Genomic DNA, 20,659 nt, shown 5'->3' with positions numbered 1-20,659 from the left:
ATTATACCAGTCCAGAGTAATACCTATTATGCCAGTCAATCTGCCAGTATGTTACTATTTATCATTTTCAATTTCATTTTTTTGCCTTCGAAAACTAGCGTTCCAAGGTGCTGCTATATTAATTTACAATATGTAGTTATTCACCAGCAAACTACAAAAAACATAAAACCACATATATTACATATAAATCTATATAATTCGGCGCATTACTCTGAAGGTCGCGGCTAGGACTACAAGGCCAGAATGTTAAAAATCAGTCGAATGAAACTAGTAGAACTGAAAATAGTAACTAAAATTAAACGACTGAAACGGTCGATAGTAAAAAGTAGTCAATTACTAAACAGTCGATAGTCGATTTCAGTCGATTGTTCCCAACACTACTTCGAATGTTCTATGAGAAATATGTTGTGAATTCACGAATTCTTGATTGTATAGTTGACATTAATAATGAGCAATAATGAGTCTTCGTTTGTACAGTCAGCAACTTTGAGAAGGTCAGGTTTTCTTTTCTTCGGACTTTTTCATGTTGAATCATTGTGTATACTTGTGGAGTGGTGAAAACATGCTGAGAACTTGATGACTATAATGGAAACAAAAATTATTTTCCTTCGAATTGGTTAACAAGTTTTACTTTAAAAATATTTCAAGGTCATTTGACTGTTGGTAGCTCTGTATATGCTTGGATGTATAGGGAGAATAGATATCATACATTGACGTATATATTACTTGCATTGAGCGATATTTATTACTCATTAGATAAATATTTCTACGTAATTAGTAGGAATATTCTATTTTTGCGGTTGATTGATTTATTACAGTACAGAAATTCTATTGTTAACAACCTCGTATGTGCTAGGTCATATATCTAGTAAAATTAAGATGTGTTGAGCATTTTATGGTGATCATAACCTTGTTTAAATTTATTTATTTAATATTTTTTAACGATTTTTCGAATATGCGATACTTAAGACTCTGGAGAAGCTGATTTAGTTACTAGTAAAGCAGTAATTTAAAATGTAGATTAAGTTGTTTATTATTCAGTACTTTTATTATAATGTTGAGTGTTTCAAAAACTTAGTAAAGTGTTATTAATTCATATCTAATTTAAGCGTCTCATTGAATCATAGTACTCCAAAAACATAATGTTTTTATATAGAATTTCTGTATGTATCAGGACATTGTACTAAAACTCTGCATAACAACAATTTCTAATATGAACTAAGGTGCTTATTTTGTTGTCGTGTGTGATAAACTATCACTGTAAAGACATATCACTATAAACCACTTTGCGTAACTCTTGCGTTAATAATTTACTTTTTAATCTCTTCTTTTGTGTTTGTCCACAAAAATCTAGATTTCAGAATTCGAATATACAGTTCTAATTTGGTTTTAATGAATTATGCCCGAATAGCATTTTTCTGAATTTGATGTTCAATTTCTCAGGTACATCAGTTGCTTCGTATATGTGATTTTTTTTTTGCTGAGAGATCACTACTGGTATGACACATCACTCCAGAAGTATTTCTAGACAAAATTCAACGTTGTTCATCAAGATTCTCTTCAATCAGATTCATTAAGATTCAGACCAAAGCTTCTCTGATTATTGTTGTATGCTTCCTTCGTAGAATGATTTGGCTTTCAAATAGGCTTCAGCTTCAATAATCACTTGGTCGTTTGAGTGAAATATATATTTCGTGGGAGCATTATTATGGTGCCTTTTTATTACACCTTATAATAGATATGCCCAAGACAATTTTAATTTAATAGTTATTTATGACTTGATCTGTTGCACTTGCATCAATACGTTTACGTTACGTCAATCGTTTCTGTGATTTGATAACCTTATTTCATGTTTTAGGGCGATATCTTGCATAACTTCGTAAATCCATTTAATTACAAAGTTATCATGCAGCGATACACATTGGCAGTTATTGGAAGAACTTTATTTTGGCAATGTTGGTTACTAGTCGGATTGATGTTTTAGTGCAACCCCATAATTTCACCCTGTATGTCTAAATGGCATCATAATTGAGTGATAAAAGTATTTTCCGACTAACCAGTACAGTTATTTGATTTTGTATCTGATTTGCTGTGCTTTTTGCCTAACACGATGATAGTTACATTGTGGGTGGGGGAGATGTTCAGTTCTGGACTGTATGGTGGGCGACAATGTTATTCGAAGCGTAATTTGATTTTAGACCGTTATTTTACTAAATCCACTGTAATTTTTTAACAGAACGTCAGGTTGTCATTAAATTTTCACGCATTTTCATGTCGTTTGAAGATTAGGACTACTGCGTCATTTAGGAAGGTTAAGAAAGAAGCGGACTTTATCTTTAATATCAGGCTTGAGCTTTATACAGTCATGTGTTATGATCATATGCGTTTTTAGTGAAGATTTCTTGTTATTTCTTTTTTATTTTATAATATTGAGTGTTATTGTAAGTTTTTTTGTAGTTAGCTGAGAAATGTAAAATAGAAAGAGTGATTTGGTTATGGACAATGGGCAATTATTATCTGTATCAATAGATTTATCTATATAGGTATTACGGGAATACGACAGGAAAGGTAATATCTCTGCCACTTGTATTCGAAATAATATGACAGAACAGAGCAGCGCCTGTGTCCAGTTTTCATCGTTGAAAGAAAATAAAAAGTCGATAAATCCGTCTATACCTGTCACTGAGCACTCAATCACCATCGTTCTTTGAGCTAGAAACGCCGGATTTTGTGACTAACAAATGTTATATTGAAAAAGTGTTCTGTTATAGACAATAGACACCTATTAATCATTGATACACCTATGGGTATCAAAGGACTACCACAGGAAAAGCAACGTCCCTATCAGTTGTATTTTAACGATTTGACAGAACAGATTAGCGCATGCGCCCTATTCTCATCGTTGTAGGAAAATTAAAAGTCTTTAAATTCGAAATAGTGTCATAAAAGAATCGGTACCGCATGTACCTGTGACCAGGCACTCCATCGCCATCGTTCTTCGGGCCAGAAACGCCGGATATTCGTCGCGTATATGGCATCCTCGCCGAGCGAGAAAGAAAACCGGCAAATATTTAAAGATCGATGACGTCACCGCCATCTACCTGACAACCGACGGCCGCCGTGGGTTTACATTGTGTTTTGTGCACCGACCAAACGAAAAAAAAAACGACATCAGTTTTCCTGTGCTCCGATCCGATGTAGAAACCGAGGCGGTTGTTCCGTTTTTAGCCCGATCGGGATCGAAAAATCGGAGGGGTCCTTCGGTTCGTACAACGCGCTGTATACGGTCGGAAATAATTCCATTCCGTTCCGAAATCCGTCCGGGCTATTTTCGGAGGCCCGCACTGGAAGGACGACCACACGGTATCGTGCAAAGTTTCTGTCGGTAAGTTGTTGTGTTGAATTTGTTTTTTTTGTTTCCACATCGATAAGTACGAGTTGGGTTTTTTTCGGTGACGTCACGATAAAATAAGACGTTTGGCAACGTCGCACGCGAGCGTTTATTGTGTTTTGTTCGCTACGATGTCGTAGAACCGTTTCCATTTAATTTAATGGTTATTTTGTTCGTTATATTGACTAGGAATGCCGAAACTATATCGATATCTTTTTCAAAAATGTTATAACCTCTGTTTTGGGATATTTTTTAAATTCCTAACACCAACCGTACATTTTCAAAATTCGATAATTTTTCACTATGTGTATAAATCATAGTTTCCTTTGTCACAATCTGGCAACACCGGCCGACGTCATCAGTTCGAATTTGATCGTAATCAATATATTTCTGCCGGTATCAATCGTAATACATATTCGGATTTTTAATACTTCCACTACTGGTGCTCATTTTAAATAGAATGTCACCAGCGATCGACATAATTACTTCCGGATTCTTCGCGAGAACGAACAATCGCCGTCATGCCCCGGACGACTGATTTATTTTAAATTCGTCCGTTTGTGTTTCTATGATAGATAGGCTTATCTGTAATCTGAACGTGGAGTATTTACACGGCGGAAGACACGTTTGGCAACGTGGCACTTGCTACTACCGAAATAAATTCGTTTTAACATTCAGTCGGCGTATATTTACAGCGGTAGCTCGAAACTTTGTTGATGCCCGTTGAAAAATCCATAAACAAACGATATACGAACACGGTGGTGGTTTCGCTTCGTCCCTACTGTTTAGTACCGTCACCAAACAAAAGTATTTCGATTTATGAATGGATATTCATCGCCGTGTTGCCGGTTCTACCAGAAAAAGGGATTTTAGATTAAAATTAATTGTTTTGGTATCGTAGCACGACTGCTTTGTGGGCAGATGGTCGGGATCAAAACTCGTACGAACAGAATGACTTTACAAACGAAAATCAAACGCCCGTACAAGAATGCAACGGATGGAACGTGTAGGTAGTTTTCTTCGTTTCTATAAATAGGCGGTGGCATCGGTAGATGCGTATACTGAATCTTGGAACTGTCTAGAGGTACTGTAGTAAAGTTGTCTCGGCCACTTGATCGGTATGTACAGCTGAGTCAAAATGATTTTCAGAACAAAGCAACGAGATTCTCGGTGGTGAACGGTACAAATACCATCTGACGGTGGTTCGTGCTAATGCAGGTTTTCACAATATGCATTTCCCAGAAAATCGGTCTGAATCGGGATGTTTTATTCTAACCAGTTGATATAACTTAAATAACTTTTTTGAGCGGAGCTTATTTATTCTTGTATAATAACATTTCTAAACATTTTATTGCCTTCGATATAGACATGTATTTCTATTGTAACATCTTTATTTGATATCCTCTCGAATATACCATGTAAGGTTTGCGACTAAATAAAACTCATTGGTAATTATTTCTATCGTTTATGTGTAGTCGTATTTTTTTTAAACCAGTATTCAGTTGATCAAATAAATTGATATTGAGTAATGAGCTTTCAAAAATGTGGTCTTTAAATAACTCAATGCTTTGTTTTATGAATCATAAATGGGGTCTTATTATTTCCTGTTATCTGTCACAGAATTAGATATTAACAGTCCTAATAATACACCTGCTATGTGTGACTCATATCAGCTTGACAGTGAATAAAGAGCTTTATTATTTACATAATTGTTTGGATCTTTATTTTACCTTGGAGACAGTGATTTTAAGCTCCAAAAGTCAAGAGAAAATGTTTAGGATATCTTCGTAAACATAAAGAATGAAAATTGGTACCAAGTTCTAATATTAATTATCTTCTTCTCTTTAACCATTTCTATGTTGAATTAATAATCTCTCTAAGTTCATTTAATAATTCTCTATATCATATCTCTCTTCATCTTCATCGTATATCTCTTCATCATCCATTGTTCGCATCAAAAACTATCAACGAATTTTACTGGTGATTTTAACTGGTTTGTTTCTCCAAATAGAAATTAACATTTACTTGAATTTATTGCAATAGCTTTTTCTTTTCCTCTTTTTTAACTCTTTTCTGAAGAAAATGAAGTTGAGTTTAAGATATAAGTCACTAACGAAGACCTAGTCAATTTCAACTTATTTTACTGATCATATAGAATATATTTTAACTGATATTTCTCTAAGAAAATATATTTCAGCATTCATGCTAATTTCAAGATTCATTTAAATATCGCTTGAAAAAATGTGCGATTTTTAAGCCAAACTCCTACCTATAATTACTAACATTTGTATAGTTATTTTCGGTAGTGTTTGGACTCGATTTATCTATAAATAAGCCGGCAGGAATAATTCCAAGCCGACTATATTTAACACATATTCACCTTCTGGTATTTTTCAAATAGTCAATGATCATGCTCGCCGGCCTCTGATGTTTTTACTTTCGTTTTTCTTAATCGTCGCGTATTTTTATAATAGTTATATTTAGTAAATAAACAACGATTTATTGACTACAATATATAAATATAGCCATATAACGTTTTTATACAACGGTGGTGGTCACAAAAAGCCAGATCGCTACTAAACGGCTATTATTAAATCGACCGTCCGTGCAGTCGGTCACCGCCCGCCCGTGCCTTCCATTATCCGGATCTCTTCCAGTTCCGAATACGTTCGGAGTGCGCTCTCGCAAAACCGACTACTAAAGGTCGACCGAACTCGCACAGACACATACAATACAACAACGTCGACGCCAAATCTCTCCCGGCAGGGACGAACGGCAATGATGCCGTGGCGAGGACACGGTCAATTGGTCCGGGCGTTTCGCCGATCCGCACGACCGGTAGTTAATTCGTCCTACGTTATTATTTAATTTAGGGAAATTATTTTGATTTTTTTTTATATATTTCTATAAATTGTTGATAATTAAGATACCTTTATACATTTATTTTTGATATCTATTTTTTTTGTTGTAGTTTATTCTACAAAAGATAATGTATGTTGTATAGTAACGTGTGAATATTTAGTATGAGTAATTAATTTCTTGATAATATAATATGAATATTAATTAATCTAATGTAAATTTGTTTTAAACAAGGAATTCATGTTTTTTTTAAATATATTATTTAGATTGAAACAGTGTACAGTATAATTGGCATCAAAATTATTATAATTTTTATTTATTTTTTAAAATTATTAGTACATTATGACTAGTTATTGCCGGGTAATCTACAATTTATTTTTGCCATAACTAGATATATATCTAGGAGAACCCATCGGTTGTTACTTAATCCATATAGTAATAATGCTCATGTATTTATTAATTAACGCCGCTGTTTTTTTTTTCTGTTAAATATGTTAGAAGGTCAATGGTTATTATTTTGAGTCTGCCCTCTTCATGTCTCTTTGATTTCCTGAATAACAGTCCTATAGTATGTAGGGTTGCATCTACGATACGTCCTAGGGCTTTGGATTGTTTGGGTTCTGGAACATCCCCATAACTAGCTCTCATTGAATTTACTTATTCCACAGCAACTTATTATGTATAGATAGTTGAGTTTTTCATTCAATTTACCAATAATTTTCTTATATTGAAAATCCAGTTAATTTCTTGAGATGATAGCATTATTCATTGTTAGTGTTGTATGTGCATCTTGATGTTAACTTTTAATCTAATGCCTTGTCCAAGTATACTGTTACTCGCTTGTTGTACAATTGCAGCAAGTTTAGCTGTTTACTTTCGTTTGGCTTGAAATTTTAATATATTAATTTTTCATCTTATATTGTAATCTATATAACTGAAATACTTTATACAGTTATTATTAATTCGTACCACCATGCAGTTTTTATATTTATCATTTATATTACAATAAGTTCACCCATTCAATCCTATTTACTAACATTAAATAACTTTTAAATTAATATTATATCTGCAATGTTGGTATAATAATATTTGATTTATATTTGCTTAGTTGAATTGGAATAGTATTGACCTTTTAATTGTGTTTGCTTTTACTAATTATTTTCATTTATACATTTGTCTAATCAGTGTTTTATAGCAAATTTGCTTTGCCATAAATATTTCAAAATCTAATTTATTCTGTCATAAAATGAAATATATTTGCAAGAATAAAACTTATAGTGATTTAAATGTTTTTAATTTTGTCATTTTTATAGAGCTATTGTGTAAACTTTTTCTCTTGACCTTCACTTCACACTGCAAGTTTTTATCATTTTAAATTATGTTTTATTCTATTATAAACTTGATGTTCGTACATTTTTCGTTTTTATTTATTGGTAATTCTTCCTGTAGACTGTTTCAGTTATGTTTGTTCCATTATCGCTAATTCTATATGACTTCTTTGAGTGTTTACGAAACCTGCGTTTACGTCTTAAGAGCAATTTTACATGCAAATTTACTTAGTTATAAATATGTATATATTTTATTTATATTTACATTAATTAAATGTGTACTAATTTTGTATCATTTTATATTATATTTTATTCTATTATGAACTTAATGTTTCGTAAATTTTTCGTTTTTATAGGGCTATTGTTAATTCTTCCTGTCGGCTGTTTCAGTTTGTTCCATTATTGTGACTATAGTATGTTGTTTCCTCAATTGTTTGCGAAACCTGTGTTGACTTGTTAAGAGTTTACTTTTTACCAACGAAACCGTGGAAACGAACAAACAAACGGAAACGAATTCGTGGAAAGCAGCGTCCATGTGAATTAATAATATTAAGAGCCCCGACCGGCTGAGTCATTTTTAATAACGGCGGGCAATTGACGTGCGCCCTTCCGCTCGCAGCCAGCCAGCACCAGCAGACACATCTGGAATAATCAATATTGCACACCCCCTCCCCTCGACTCCCCCGGCCGCAACCCCCTTCGCGCCCCGCCAACTCCTCCTTGATTTTCTTTGACGGTCCGTGTTTAGTATAAAGACCAAATCGCCATATCCACAGTCATTTGTTTCGGGGGTTAGGTGAAGACCGTCGAGCGGGCGACGAGCCGCAGACGCAGCTTCGGGAAATCGCCGCTTTCCGCGGGCGTGGTCGTCGTCCATACGTTTTTTTTTTTCATCGCGAACCGCGAATTAAAAATTAGGAATTTCGTGACGTAATTGGGTCAGGTTGGGTGCGCGCGTTTGATCTGGCAACGTCGCCGGACGAATCCGACGGAAAAATGTCATCCTCTTTTGTTTTTTCCCTGTGTTATTGGTGACGGTTTCTGTGTGGATGCGTGTGTGTGTGTGTGTGTGTGTGTGTTTGTGTGAAGTTGCTGCTGCCGCTGCCGCGTAAATAGTTTTCGTGAAACTGGTTTTTGTTTCGTTTCAGTCGATGAGTAGAATGTTCAACTCCGTGGTGCTCGTAATCAGTTGGTAAGTCTACTTAGGTCATTGGGCATGCGCCTGCTCGACGGTCGGGAGACTCCGTTGTGTGTATTTGAGCGCGACGTTGTCATATCGTGGGAACGGTTTTTTTTCGTCTATTGGTTCTGTGTACGCACTTGATGTTTGGGACGACCTGTAAGCTTTAATATGCGTGGAATTCGTTGTGTCGACCGAATCGCTTCAAATCTTACACTATATCTGTTAAAACATACTCGTCAGGTTTCAATATATTTATCGATGATAATGTTATATTAGGCCTATAGAATAGTTTTAAATTTAATTTATGTATTTTATCAAGGTATTGTCGATCCATAGCCGCCACTTTTTCCCGTTTTTCGTCCAATTTACGGATTCCATCTCAAAATGATGATGTGTCTTTTAAGGTTGTCTTCAAATTGTCCCATTTTTTTTTTGGTATTTTCATAAAGAGTGAAGTGCTGTTCAGATAGGTCACGACTCATATGTCGAAACAAGTAGTAATCAGAATGAGCAAGGTCTGAAGAACACGGCGACCGGAGTAGTACTTCCTATTTTGACGTTATCAGGCTAAATAATTGTTTGCTGGGTGTTGTTATTGCTTGTGTCGTTTTGCGCACAGTGCTTGGATCATACGCCTCAATTGCAGTTGATGCTCATTGATGGTTTCATCATATTTTAGCAGCTCTTAGTTTACCATACCAAGCTGATTCCACCGAATAGAGAGCATTAATCGCGAATCCAGAGCATGGATCGATTTTTCTTCACCAGTAACCAGATGGTGCAAAAAATCAATTTTATTTTTTTTTAATCTGATGGTTTCCTGTGTTTCTCCTAACAATTCTACACATTCTTCTTACGTTGTGAACGGATCATCACCGAGTGTTGCCTTAGAATTCGCGTTTTCATATTTTCTTGGTTGTCCATGTTGAAATCGGTGGAGCGTGAGAGCATTTGATGTCCTTCAGCAGCCGCAAATGCGATTTACTCGGTGCAATTTCAAACACTTTCAACGCACATGTTTTGATCACATTTCGACGAAATTATGAGACATACCGAAGAGTGAAACCTGCCAGTGAGGCTTCAACATGAAATTGGTGACAAATATACATGAGGCGATTAATATGCAGTAACATCATCTTTTGTTAATCCGTTAAAATTAATTAATAGGCTTGATACGATAACATACTAATATTAATATTAATTGTTTTTGGCGTTTCACTACCGTAAACTTAACTCTTAAATGTTCCCATTGAATATTACAGTTTTTTGTTTTTGGTACTGTATTACTATGCATATAAGTGACAATGCAAACGATGCTATAACTTTTGACCATCTTCCAAGAAATTAGCTCTGAATGAATGGAGTTATTCACACGATTGTGAGACAATTTTTTAGAAAGGTTCTTGTCTGTTATTCGAAACAAGTTATTTCTTTACCGAACCCTACTTTCTGTCTTTACCCAGTATTTTTTATCATTGTTTTTATCTTAGTCTTTTTGTATATATTTTAGAGCGTTCTCGTGATTTTCCACCTGTGAATTACCTATTTCAGTTAAACTGAATTTTTATAGTATCTAAATTATGTTTACCATTTTTGTACTAAATTTTTTCAATAACCATAAAAATTGCATCATGTAAACAAAGAGATTGATCATGAAAGATATTTTCTGACCTTTTCTGATCAGGGAGTTTTGTGAATTCAACACCAAATTCTGTTGGTTGATTTGACCTGTTGTGAAATTCATTTTACTCAAAAGGGCTGAAAATAGTGTAAAAATACTTAGTAGACCGACAATAGTGAAGAATAGGAAGAAGCTCGTTATCTTATGAAGTAATTCTTGGTCAAAACCGACTAAGATATCTTGAAGAAACCAACTGTGTTAGTATCGAAGCTATTTTATCATTTTCTTCACATTTTCTAAGTAACCATAAAAATTGTTTCATTGAATGATCGACTGATTTGTGACTTCAAAAAGTAACGTGCGTTAAACCATATAATTTTCGTCTATTATTGCTCTTCAAAACTAAGATAACTGGCAAGTTATCGTGCAGGAAGACGCTCTACTGCTCGACTACATAATTCATCATGCTTATTTATGCTCTGTTAATAATGGTTCGATTTTCAATTGCAACATTTCATCTCAGTAAGCGAGCCGAGAAGGTATAATTAAGTCGCCGGTTCTCGAACCTGATTCTATCGCCTCTTAACGTCTTCATTCGGTTTTGTTTCCTGTTGTTTATACTTTTTATTTATGTGGAACATCTGCGAATGGAGCGCGAAAGCATTTTGATTGATCGCATGCCGCTTGTTACATAAACTCGAATTGCTTCTTCGAAAACTTCTGAAAAATGAACTGGACGGTGTTCGGTCCACATTCTAATTTCTAATTTCTAATTTCAAATTCTAATTTCGTTTTTTTTTGGTATGATTTAAAATATTTTTAAAATTAAAGACACTGTACATATAAAGATAATAGTATTTCTCGTTATTATGGACGATTTTTTATGATTACACCGTTTTGATGTTTGCTGATTGGATATGTATTTTAACGAAATTTTTTCTTTTTTGGATACGAACACTTGGAGTAGTTCAAACTGGACTGACTGGCATTTTATATAGAGTCGCTTTCTGGGGGATTGAGAGTTTACTTTTTCTGCAGAAGAGTGTAAATAGTAGGCTGTACACGCCATTTCCTTCGCAAATAGCATGCTGTATTTGGGCTGACCGTTGGAATCTGCGGTCGAACTGGAGACCGAGGTATGAAACTTTCTGAAGCCAAAGGATAGGGACTTTATCAATTTGCAGGTGATAGGTATGAGTTACTCGGTAATCTTCATTCTTCAATTTTGTTCGGTTGCTGATTTAAAGTGCTGCTCTAACTGCCATTTTGAAGCTCACTGAATGAATGACACTATATTTAGTTCTAATAGTCATCAGTCTTTAGTAATAATGTTCATGTTTTTATAGTTAACATGGTATAACATTCCTGTTTTTTTTTTACTCAGCATACTTCACTGTACTGCAGCATCAAATGGTTGGACTCTTTTAAGCATGTGTGCTGTTTGAGTAGCATCCAAGAGTTCCAACACTTTGGTATTAATATAATAATGGAGTCAGGACCAATAATAGGTATCTGAATGTCTCTGTGTAGTAATCATTTTTATAGTAGCTGGACGTATCTATCTCTTAAGACATTTTGCTGAAAGATTTGTTTCAACAAACACCAGCCATAATAAGTTATGTAGAGATAATTGGAATTTTGTTTCCATGAACCAATACATTATATTTCAACTCCAGTTCTTTATTTTCGTTATTTTCTTATTCCTCGATCCGGTCTAGGTAAAGACTTCATCATATCAATCGTTCACAAAGAGTCACCTCACCAAAATCCTCCTCCTAATTACTTCTCAAAACAGAATAAAGGCTCACATTTTTTTGTCATCAGTTACGTATGATATAACGAAATAATTCCTTCAACGAGCTAAATGTGCATGGATTTGTTAATTCAATTTAAAAGTCTTTAGAATTTTGATTTTGTATTTTATGGAACATAATGCTAACCCTTTAATGTTGTCTTGAGTTGTCACATTCTGCAATATTTAACAAATTACAGCATGTTTCAATTATTTATTGGCGATGATGGCGATTCTAGTATTGTCTTGCTTTAAAACCCAGGGATTGTCTTTTATATTTCGGGATTTGAGGTCATATGTACTGAAAAGTGGCTTTGATAGTTATCGAGATATACTCCAAAAAGATCATTTGCAACTGAGGGATCTCCAAAATGCCTTTACTGCCATTCCATGTATATACTGGTCAATATTTACTTGGAACAATAACGAATTCTAGGCAGTTTTCACGAGATTTGTCCATCAGAGAACTATGACCTGGAGAGTAGCAGGGATGGACCAGGATAATTCATAAATTAGTTGACATTCTCTTTAAGGACCGTTAGAAGTTTTTTTTAGCCGAGATAATTGAGTTTTCAAATTACTATAAACAACAGAACTATATTAAATTATTGTGATTGTGCTCTGGTATCTAGAACTTAAATTTACTCAAACATTCTGAATATCCTTAGTAAGAGTTTATTATCAACTTTCACCTTAATTAAAAACATTATTATTATGGAATAATGCCTGTATTTTCGTAAATGACCGCAATGACCTCTGTTTTCATTCGATTCGAAGCATCCTCAAGACTTTTACTTTTACGTTGTGTTTACTTTCGTTTTTTTCTGGTGCAGTCTTTTTACGTACTCTCTTAGACCGTTTAACATTTATGGTAAAATATGTTTTATTTTCTTCTATATTAATTGGAATATATACGTTACTTGTTGGTAATATTTTTAACTCTATTAAAATTTATATGTTATAATAACCAAAATTATTCTCTGTTTCGTGACATAGTTCGAAACATTTCGGTTTGGTCAAAGTTTTAGAGGTCAATTAGTTTTAAGTTTGATACGTGAAATGGTTTTGAATTACATTTAGTGAAGATTATTTTGAGATTTTAACTCAGAAGTATTTATTTACACATATTTAAATATACATCAGGGTATATTTTTCTATAGGGTCGGCCTTTTTGTCGATGTTATTGGTGTTAATGGTACTATAAGTATTAAATAATATATGCTGTATATAATGGATATAGAAAGTGCGCGTGCAGATTTTGTTAACTTCGCTTGAAGTTGAAATTCCAGCCTATTTTCACGTGATACTGTTTAAAATTATAATGATTTTAACAACTTATTTTCTTATTTAAAAAAATGATTTTAACTCTAAACATTCTACTGTTTACAGATGATTTTCGTTGTTAAAAAAATATAAACATAGTAAGCCTAAACCGATAGTCTTAGATTATCTTTGAGTTTATATTGTTCTTTTAGTGTGTAGCAGAATTATGATATCTTCTAATAGAATAACTTACTGGTGGGTCGAAATATATAGCAAAGCTAGTATTTTTAAGTTGTTATACTCATATAGGTTTAATAGAATTCCACTATGTATAGATAACCGAACAGATATAGTGATTACTACTTAATATGAGGTAACTACAATTAATCATCATGTGAAACAGAAAAATGTATGAATACGTATAAGCTAGAAAATTTTAATTCTTATCTTCTTATCAAAACAATTTTACAAATGTTTATAACAATTATTTTTTGGGACCACCCCTTTGTTCTACACTGCGGATATCCCAACAGCAAAAGAAACAGAACTTGAAACATTTGCCGACGACACAGTTGTTATGGAAAATCTGTCTAAGGCTATAGAAAAGGTGTGCGAGTAGGAATCAATCAAGATCTATCAATGAACTAGAGATTTTAAATATAGTGCTATAGCTTCAAATCTGTCCATGTTAATTTTGCGTTTCGGCGAAATGACAAAAAACTATTTATATCACTTGACGATTCCTCAAGCAAAATTAGATAAATATCTCGGCATCTATCTTGATGGTAGGTTACATTATAGGTAGGTCAAATTTGAAACATCATGTTAGACAATAAGCAGAGCATATCAGACTCAAAATCAAGCAACTCTACTGATTAGTCGGAATATACCATCGACCTGGCCTAAAAACCCAGAAATTGGTTTATCGGACCTATGGGGTTTAACTAGTAATCCAACGATGCCAAAGTTTTACCAATAGCGACGCGTAACTTGGAAGAAGCACATACTCGCTAAACGGAAACAACTTGGGCTTAAGTTCTAGCAAATGTATTGGCTTATCGGGCGTAAATCCAAGTTATCATTAGATAGCAAGATATTATTGTATAAAGCTATACTCAAACCTATCGGAACTGTGGGGAACCGCTAGCAAGTATAATATATCCATCATACAACGGTTCCTAAATAAGGTGTTGCGTGCCATTGTCGATGCTCCGTATTATGTTTCAAATGAAGCGATACAACGCGATATTCCTCTAAAACCTATAACTAGTGTAATTCGACGTGTTTGTGTGAAGTACTTCGAAAGAGTATCAGTTCAACCCCGGTCCATGTAGGCAGATAGTGCAACTACTAATGATAATAAAAAAATATTATATTTTTGAAGGAATATCAAAATTGACATCCCTACACTAAGATCGAATTTCGTTGGCCTCGCAACTTTACCAACCGCTCCGGTAGTACTGCGTGTTGGCGATTTAAATTGGAACGACGGCGACGTACATCGTTCGGCTCGGAGGAAACAAAAAAGATTTCAATAATCGCTTTCCAAATCGTTCCGTCAGTGTTCGTACGGGCGATCGAATCGGGTGAGTGAGACGACATTTTTAGAACGGCTAATAAACCTCTTCTATTACCAAACCGTTTGAGAAACCGCTCAGGTATATACTCCAAGATACGTAAAATAGAATGCTAAATAATGTAGGTTATCGACCCCCCCGACTCCATAATATACCGTGGTAGTGTTACTATAACCGAGCAGTGCAATAAATTTTTAAGGCTCGAGACGAAGAAATGGCCGACGGAAGAGACGACGACAGTTTCGGTATCTCCGTCTCCCTCGCTCGCTCTCCTATCTCCTCTCTGATGCCCGAAGACTTGGTTCCATTGTGCGGGTATTTATGGCACCATTATCGACGGTGCCGGGCTCTCTTTCTCCGCCTGGCTCCCTATTTGGATCCGATGGGAACCTCTCCGCGAAGGAATTTATCTCATGTTGGCGTTAGGGTCGGTTTGCGAATGCGATAATCATGATTTAAATGTTCAATTAACTCGGACGTGTGTGTCTTGGTTTAGATTACGATCGTATTTAGTTATTTGTACCGAGTCTTATCAGGAACCGTATATGAGACGCGTTTAGGTTCGGTTCTTCAACGTTCGTCGGGGTGAATTGATTTAATCGTTCTTGAGATAATGAGCAGAAGGTTGGTATTGTTGATTTTGCACATATCCTTCGGAAAACACTATTTATATGCTATAAAACCCAACAATTAATTTTAAAAAATTTACAACAGATGATGTTGCATTGACGCCTCATTGACCAGCTCCACTTTTCATTCAATGTCATTTCGTCAAAGTGTGAACAAAAATGTTTTCCAGTGTGTTGAAAATGTCTGAATTTTTACCTAACAGGTCAATTGAAAAGTCCCCGACCTACCATAGTAAAACACATTTTTTGACAAAATTAGGTTTTTTTATTTCACATAATTCCCTTCAAGGGTGATACCCTGATTATAGCGACCCTCCAAATTTTCGATACTATTTTTGTAGTACGATTTGTCCTTTGCTTCAAAATAGGCCTCAGTTTCGGCGATCACCTCTTCATTCGACGAAAATTTCTTCCCAGCAAGTATTCTTTTGAGATCTGAGACCAGGTCAGTAGTCGCTGGGCGGCAGAGCTGGAGAATACGGTGGCTGAGGAAGCAATTCGAAACCCAATTTATGGATTTTTGCCATCGTTTTCACTGACTTGTGATACGGTGCATTGTCTTGATGAAGCAGCACTTTCTTTTTTTTCAAATGCGGCCGTTTTCTGGCGATTTCGTCCTTCAAACGGTCCAATAACACCATGTAATAGTCGCTGCTGATGGTCCTTCCTTTTTCAAGGTAGTCAATTAAAATTATTCTATGAGCATCCCAAAATACAGACGCCATAACCTTACCAGCCGACTGTTACGTTTTCCCACGCTTTAGAGCATTGTGTGCATTCCACTTACTGTGTTGGAGTGAAATGATGTTTTGTCCATTGTCACATATCGACGCAGAAACTCGGGTTTATTACGCTTGATCATCTTCAGACACTGCTCCGAATCGTCAATTCGTCGTTGTTTTTGGTCAAAAGTGAGCTCGCGCGGCACCCACTTTGCACAGAGCTTTCTCATACCCAAATATTCGTGAATGATTTGATGTACACGTTCAGTCATTGCACCACGTCTCAATTTAGCATACCAATTCTTGATAGTTGATTTTCCTGGGGCAGTGTCCGGATAAAAGGCCGGAATAACGACAATGTTATTCTTCACCATGACAACGCTCGATCACATGTTATAAAATCGGTGGAAACGTACTTGGAAACATTAAAATGGGAAGTGCTACCCCACCTACCATAATCTCCAGACCTTGCTCCTTCTGATTCCTACTGTTTCCGATATGAGTCGTGACCTGTCTGAACGACGCTTCGCTTCTTACGAAGATACTAAAAAAATGTTTCGATTCCTGCATAGCCTCAAAAGATACATCGTTCTTTCGACATGGAATTCATAAATTGCCTGAAAGATGGGAAATGCATTGAATTACAATACTTTGAATACATTGTACCAATTATTTACAATAAAGCTTGAGATTAAACAAATCCTTTAAAACCAATTTATATAATATTGGATTTTATTACAAGTGAAAACTGAGTTGGATTACATGATTTGTCGATGTTAGTCTTGATATTAGCATGGGTTTCAAAATTGGAACTTCAAACATCCAGCTGTGATATTTCACTCGCTCATGTTTTATTTATCAATGAAAAAATGGAATGTTTTTCAATGGGTGTTTCAAAGTTAGTTCTACGCATACACAAAACGTATTCTTTAGTTATATGATAGCATTAGCACCATTAAGATGGAAGTATAAGGATTACTACACTCAACTGTCTTCAGCAATAACATCTTCGTAATTTGAAGCAATCAAGGACTGAATTCTTGGATATCGCCATTTTGGTCCGTGAAATAAAACGGTTTTTCGGATTTCAAATGTATTTCAAGATCGCTGGCACCACCAAGTTCACACGTAATGTTTGTTGCATCACTATTTCCTTTTGTCAAATACTCATTTCGCAAATTGAAGGAACCCTTGTGTTTTATAATGATTGAAGCCTCGAATTGCAATAATATTTAATGAAAAGTTACTGACGATTATACGATATTTTTGTTTAGTACACATGTGTAATTGTGAGAATGATTAAATTAATGGCAGTTATTCTATTTGCTATAGCCGGAGTTGTACATTATATAACGTTGGCTTCTTTCCTCTTATATGAATCACAAGTCCAATTCGAAGTAAAATATACTTTTGTCTTTTGAAAACATATTTTTTGTTTCTGAGTCTTTTTCACTTCTAAGTAACATAGTGATAGTTCTTTCAGATATTGTTTTGCTTTAAGATGTTAAAAAACATATGTCATTATGAACAATTTACACTGTTTAGTTATTATATTATGTTTAGTTTATTAGACTAAATAGTTGGCTATGGCCATCTTAACAGTAGATCGTTCTTTTAACTCATTTTGTAATACATTATCAATTGTTTTGTGGCTTTTTTTTTTCATGATTTTCTTAATCACATCTTACATCGGATATGCTCAGTACGGTCTTAATTTATAAAACTAATTTGTTACTATAGTTTTGATGTACTTGGAGACGAGTACGGTACGGTAATACATCAGTAATTTCCCAAAGACTACTACTAATCCAATATTAAAAGTAGACTTATACATTATACAAGTTCGTTTGGTTTGGTTCGCTTCAATCTTCTAGGTTCCTGCGTGTTGTCCAGTAACTGTATTGCTTCCACATTGCTGTGATTCAGTAATCTTACTTCAAGGTATAAAGCGAAATCTTGGATAACCTCGTAGATCCATAGTTCTTCGTTGGCTACGTAGCGATAAGCATTGTTAATTAATCGAGTTATTTTGTTTTGGTAGTGTTTGGTTACTAGTTTGAAAATACAATAATTTTCTTCTTCTTTAATACGCCAATCGAATAGACTAATAGAATGGAATTTCATAACTGAGTAATCTAAAAAATGTTTCCATTTATCGCATTATTTAACCATTTGTTATGTCACAACGGAGAATTGCAGAAATACACGCGTAAAGGCAATTGAAAGAAACAAACGAAGTTCTCTTTTCGTCATCGGATTTATATATATATGTATACAAATCTGTCCGGTATATTGATCGTTTTATTTATAGGCGGTGGTTGAAATGTGAAATGACGTCATCGTCACTTCGTCATCTAGTCAGTATTGATTGGTCATCAGGTGCGTCATGTTTCTAACCAATAAGGATTTTAAACTATATGGCAACGGGAATGTGTTCATGTGATCAATTTCTGTCATATTGATTAATGCAGTTTTATTATGTTATATGTAAAGTATGTTTCCAATTGCATGAAAATTGATAACTGAATATGAGAGATTCTCTATAGTGTAGGGTTTAAAACAAGAAGAAAATCAATAATTAATAATTTTTTATCGTTACAATTTTCTTCATATCCAACCTCATTTTAAATCATCGTTTCTTGTTTTTATTTTAGTTTTTAATTTGTTACAATTTTCTTCTTCAACCGAGCTTTATTTCTATTATTCCTTGTTTAGTTTATCTATGTGCTAAGTATGGATGAGTCCTTATATCTCATATTGTGATCATATCAATTAAAAATCAACAATTTAAGTTTTATGGTGATTTTATTGCTACATTTTTATAGTAATATAAATATATGTATCTCTTGTTTGAGCATCAAAAATTGTATTCTTGAAGGTAATTCAAGTTAATTCAACTGGTGTTTTGGTTCATAGTACATCGGGGTTTTGCAATGATATTGAAGTGAGATGTTTATGGAATATGTTCGTCAAACTCTAAATTAGGTGATAATTTTGGAATGTTAGTTCATGTACAGCACAGTGTACCACCTTCACAAAACCTTATTATGATGGTACTCAGTGTCAAAGGTTGAACTCAGTTCATAGATATGAATTCAGACAAATAACTCATTCTAGTAAAATTAAAAATAAAATCTTAAATGTATCAGAATTATGTTACGGTTAGTGACCTCCTGTAATGGTCTCCACTCAGAACAGTGCATGAAAACTCTACCCTCTGGTTGATTCATCACACCCCTTGAGCACCCCGTAATGTGACTAAGGGCTGCATTTATGTATATTCAACGCGGTCACCCTCCCTTTACAGTCATCCTGTCGGGAAAGCGAAATGATACTTTTAATTATGAAATTATTTGTCATCGGTCCAACATTACTGTTGTGTTGGTTTTAATATTGTTATAGTATTAGTAGTCTATAATAACTACAATATCATTCAGTAAGATGCGAAAATATTTTCCGTTTATTCGGTTTCTTTATATCATTTAGTGATCTGCGGTTTTGATATTGCTGCGGCTTGTCTGTAACACAACAAATATGATAATTACGTAAATAATTTGCCGTGTTTGTTGTTACTTTATATCCTTCTTTCGGGTTTTATCACGAACTGGACGGCCTATGAAACTTGGTACTGAACGATAGATACTTGTTTTTGTCAATAGATTTTAACTTTTACGATATCTAAACCATATACTCAAATGAAAGTCAATTTAAAAGATTTAAATGACAATATTAAATAAACTACTCAGCACCTTCTTACCAATACTATTGGGTAAATAAAATATATATAAAAGTTCACATTTCAATAGTTTTGTTCTTCATTCATCATTTTCTTTATCGTTTTACAACCTCCAATACCTCTTCAATTTTGTAAGCAATATGAGGACATGCTGTTCCATAACAGTTAAGGGAAGACAATATTAAATAACCTACAACCCGCTAGGTTGGCAATAGGACGGTCCTCCTACTGTTGCGACAGTCGCGGATTCGGATCCTGCTGGGGCATGATCGTAAATTTGTGTTTGTTATTGTTAAAATTTGTGACTTTCCTTAGGCATGAGTGCAAAATCCGACAATGAAAATGATCCCAGTCACGCCAGTAACCAGGCTGGGTGAGACGGGATGTCTTCTGAAATGATCTCTAAGTTGGTCACTCGCCAGTCGGTCGGCTTAATGCCGAGCACCGTGGTTCGGAGCCCACGTTAAACTGTAGGTCCAGTCCAGATAAACCCCCGTTGGTAAAAAGGAGACTTTAAAATATGTCAATATCAATTTGCATATTGTTTTTTGACCCCTT

The 20,659-nt window shown here is 34.7% G+C and overlaps 1 protein-coding gene across 20 annotated transcripts in view; it reads left to right on the top strand.

Annotated features, from left to right (window-relative positions):
• The window catches only part of Tlk (Tousled-like kinase), a 207,118-nt gene that overhangs the window by 140,822 nt on the left and 45,637 nt on the right, over window positions 1-20,659 (top strand). Inside the window, exon 1 of one of the 20 annotated variants that reach the window (XM_076410074.1) lies at window positions 8,651-8,770. The exons of the other annotated variants lie outside the window; for them this stretch is intronic. The gene's annotated coding sequence lies outside the window, so the exon portion shown is untranslated. Of the gene's footprint in view, window positions 1-8,650; window positions 8,771-20,659 lie in introns of those variants that run through there. 20 annotated transcript variants of the gene reach the window in all.

Source organism: Rhynchophorus ferrugineus, unplaced genomic scaffold (genome assembly GCF_030347505.1).
Source record: "Rhynchophorus ferrugineus isolate W39M unplaced genomic scaffold, kcgeb_rfMv2 rfM7, whole genome shotgun sequence".
Classification (NCBI taxonomy): Eukaryota; Metazoa; Arthropoda; class Insecta; order Coleoptera; family Curculionidae; genus Rhynchophorus; species Rhynchophorus ferrugineus.
The sequence above is the reverse complement of the archived record's forward strand: the minus strand, read 5'-3'. Positions and strand labels throughout refer to the sequence as shown.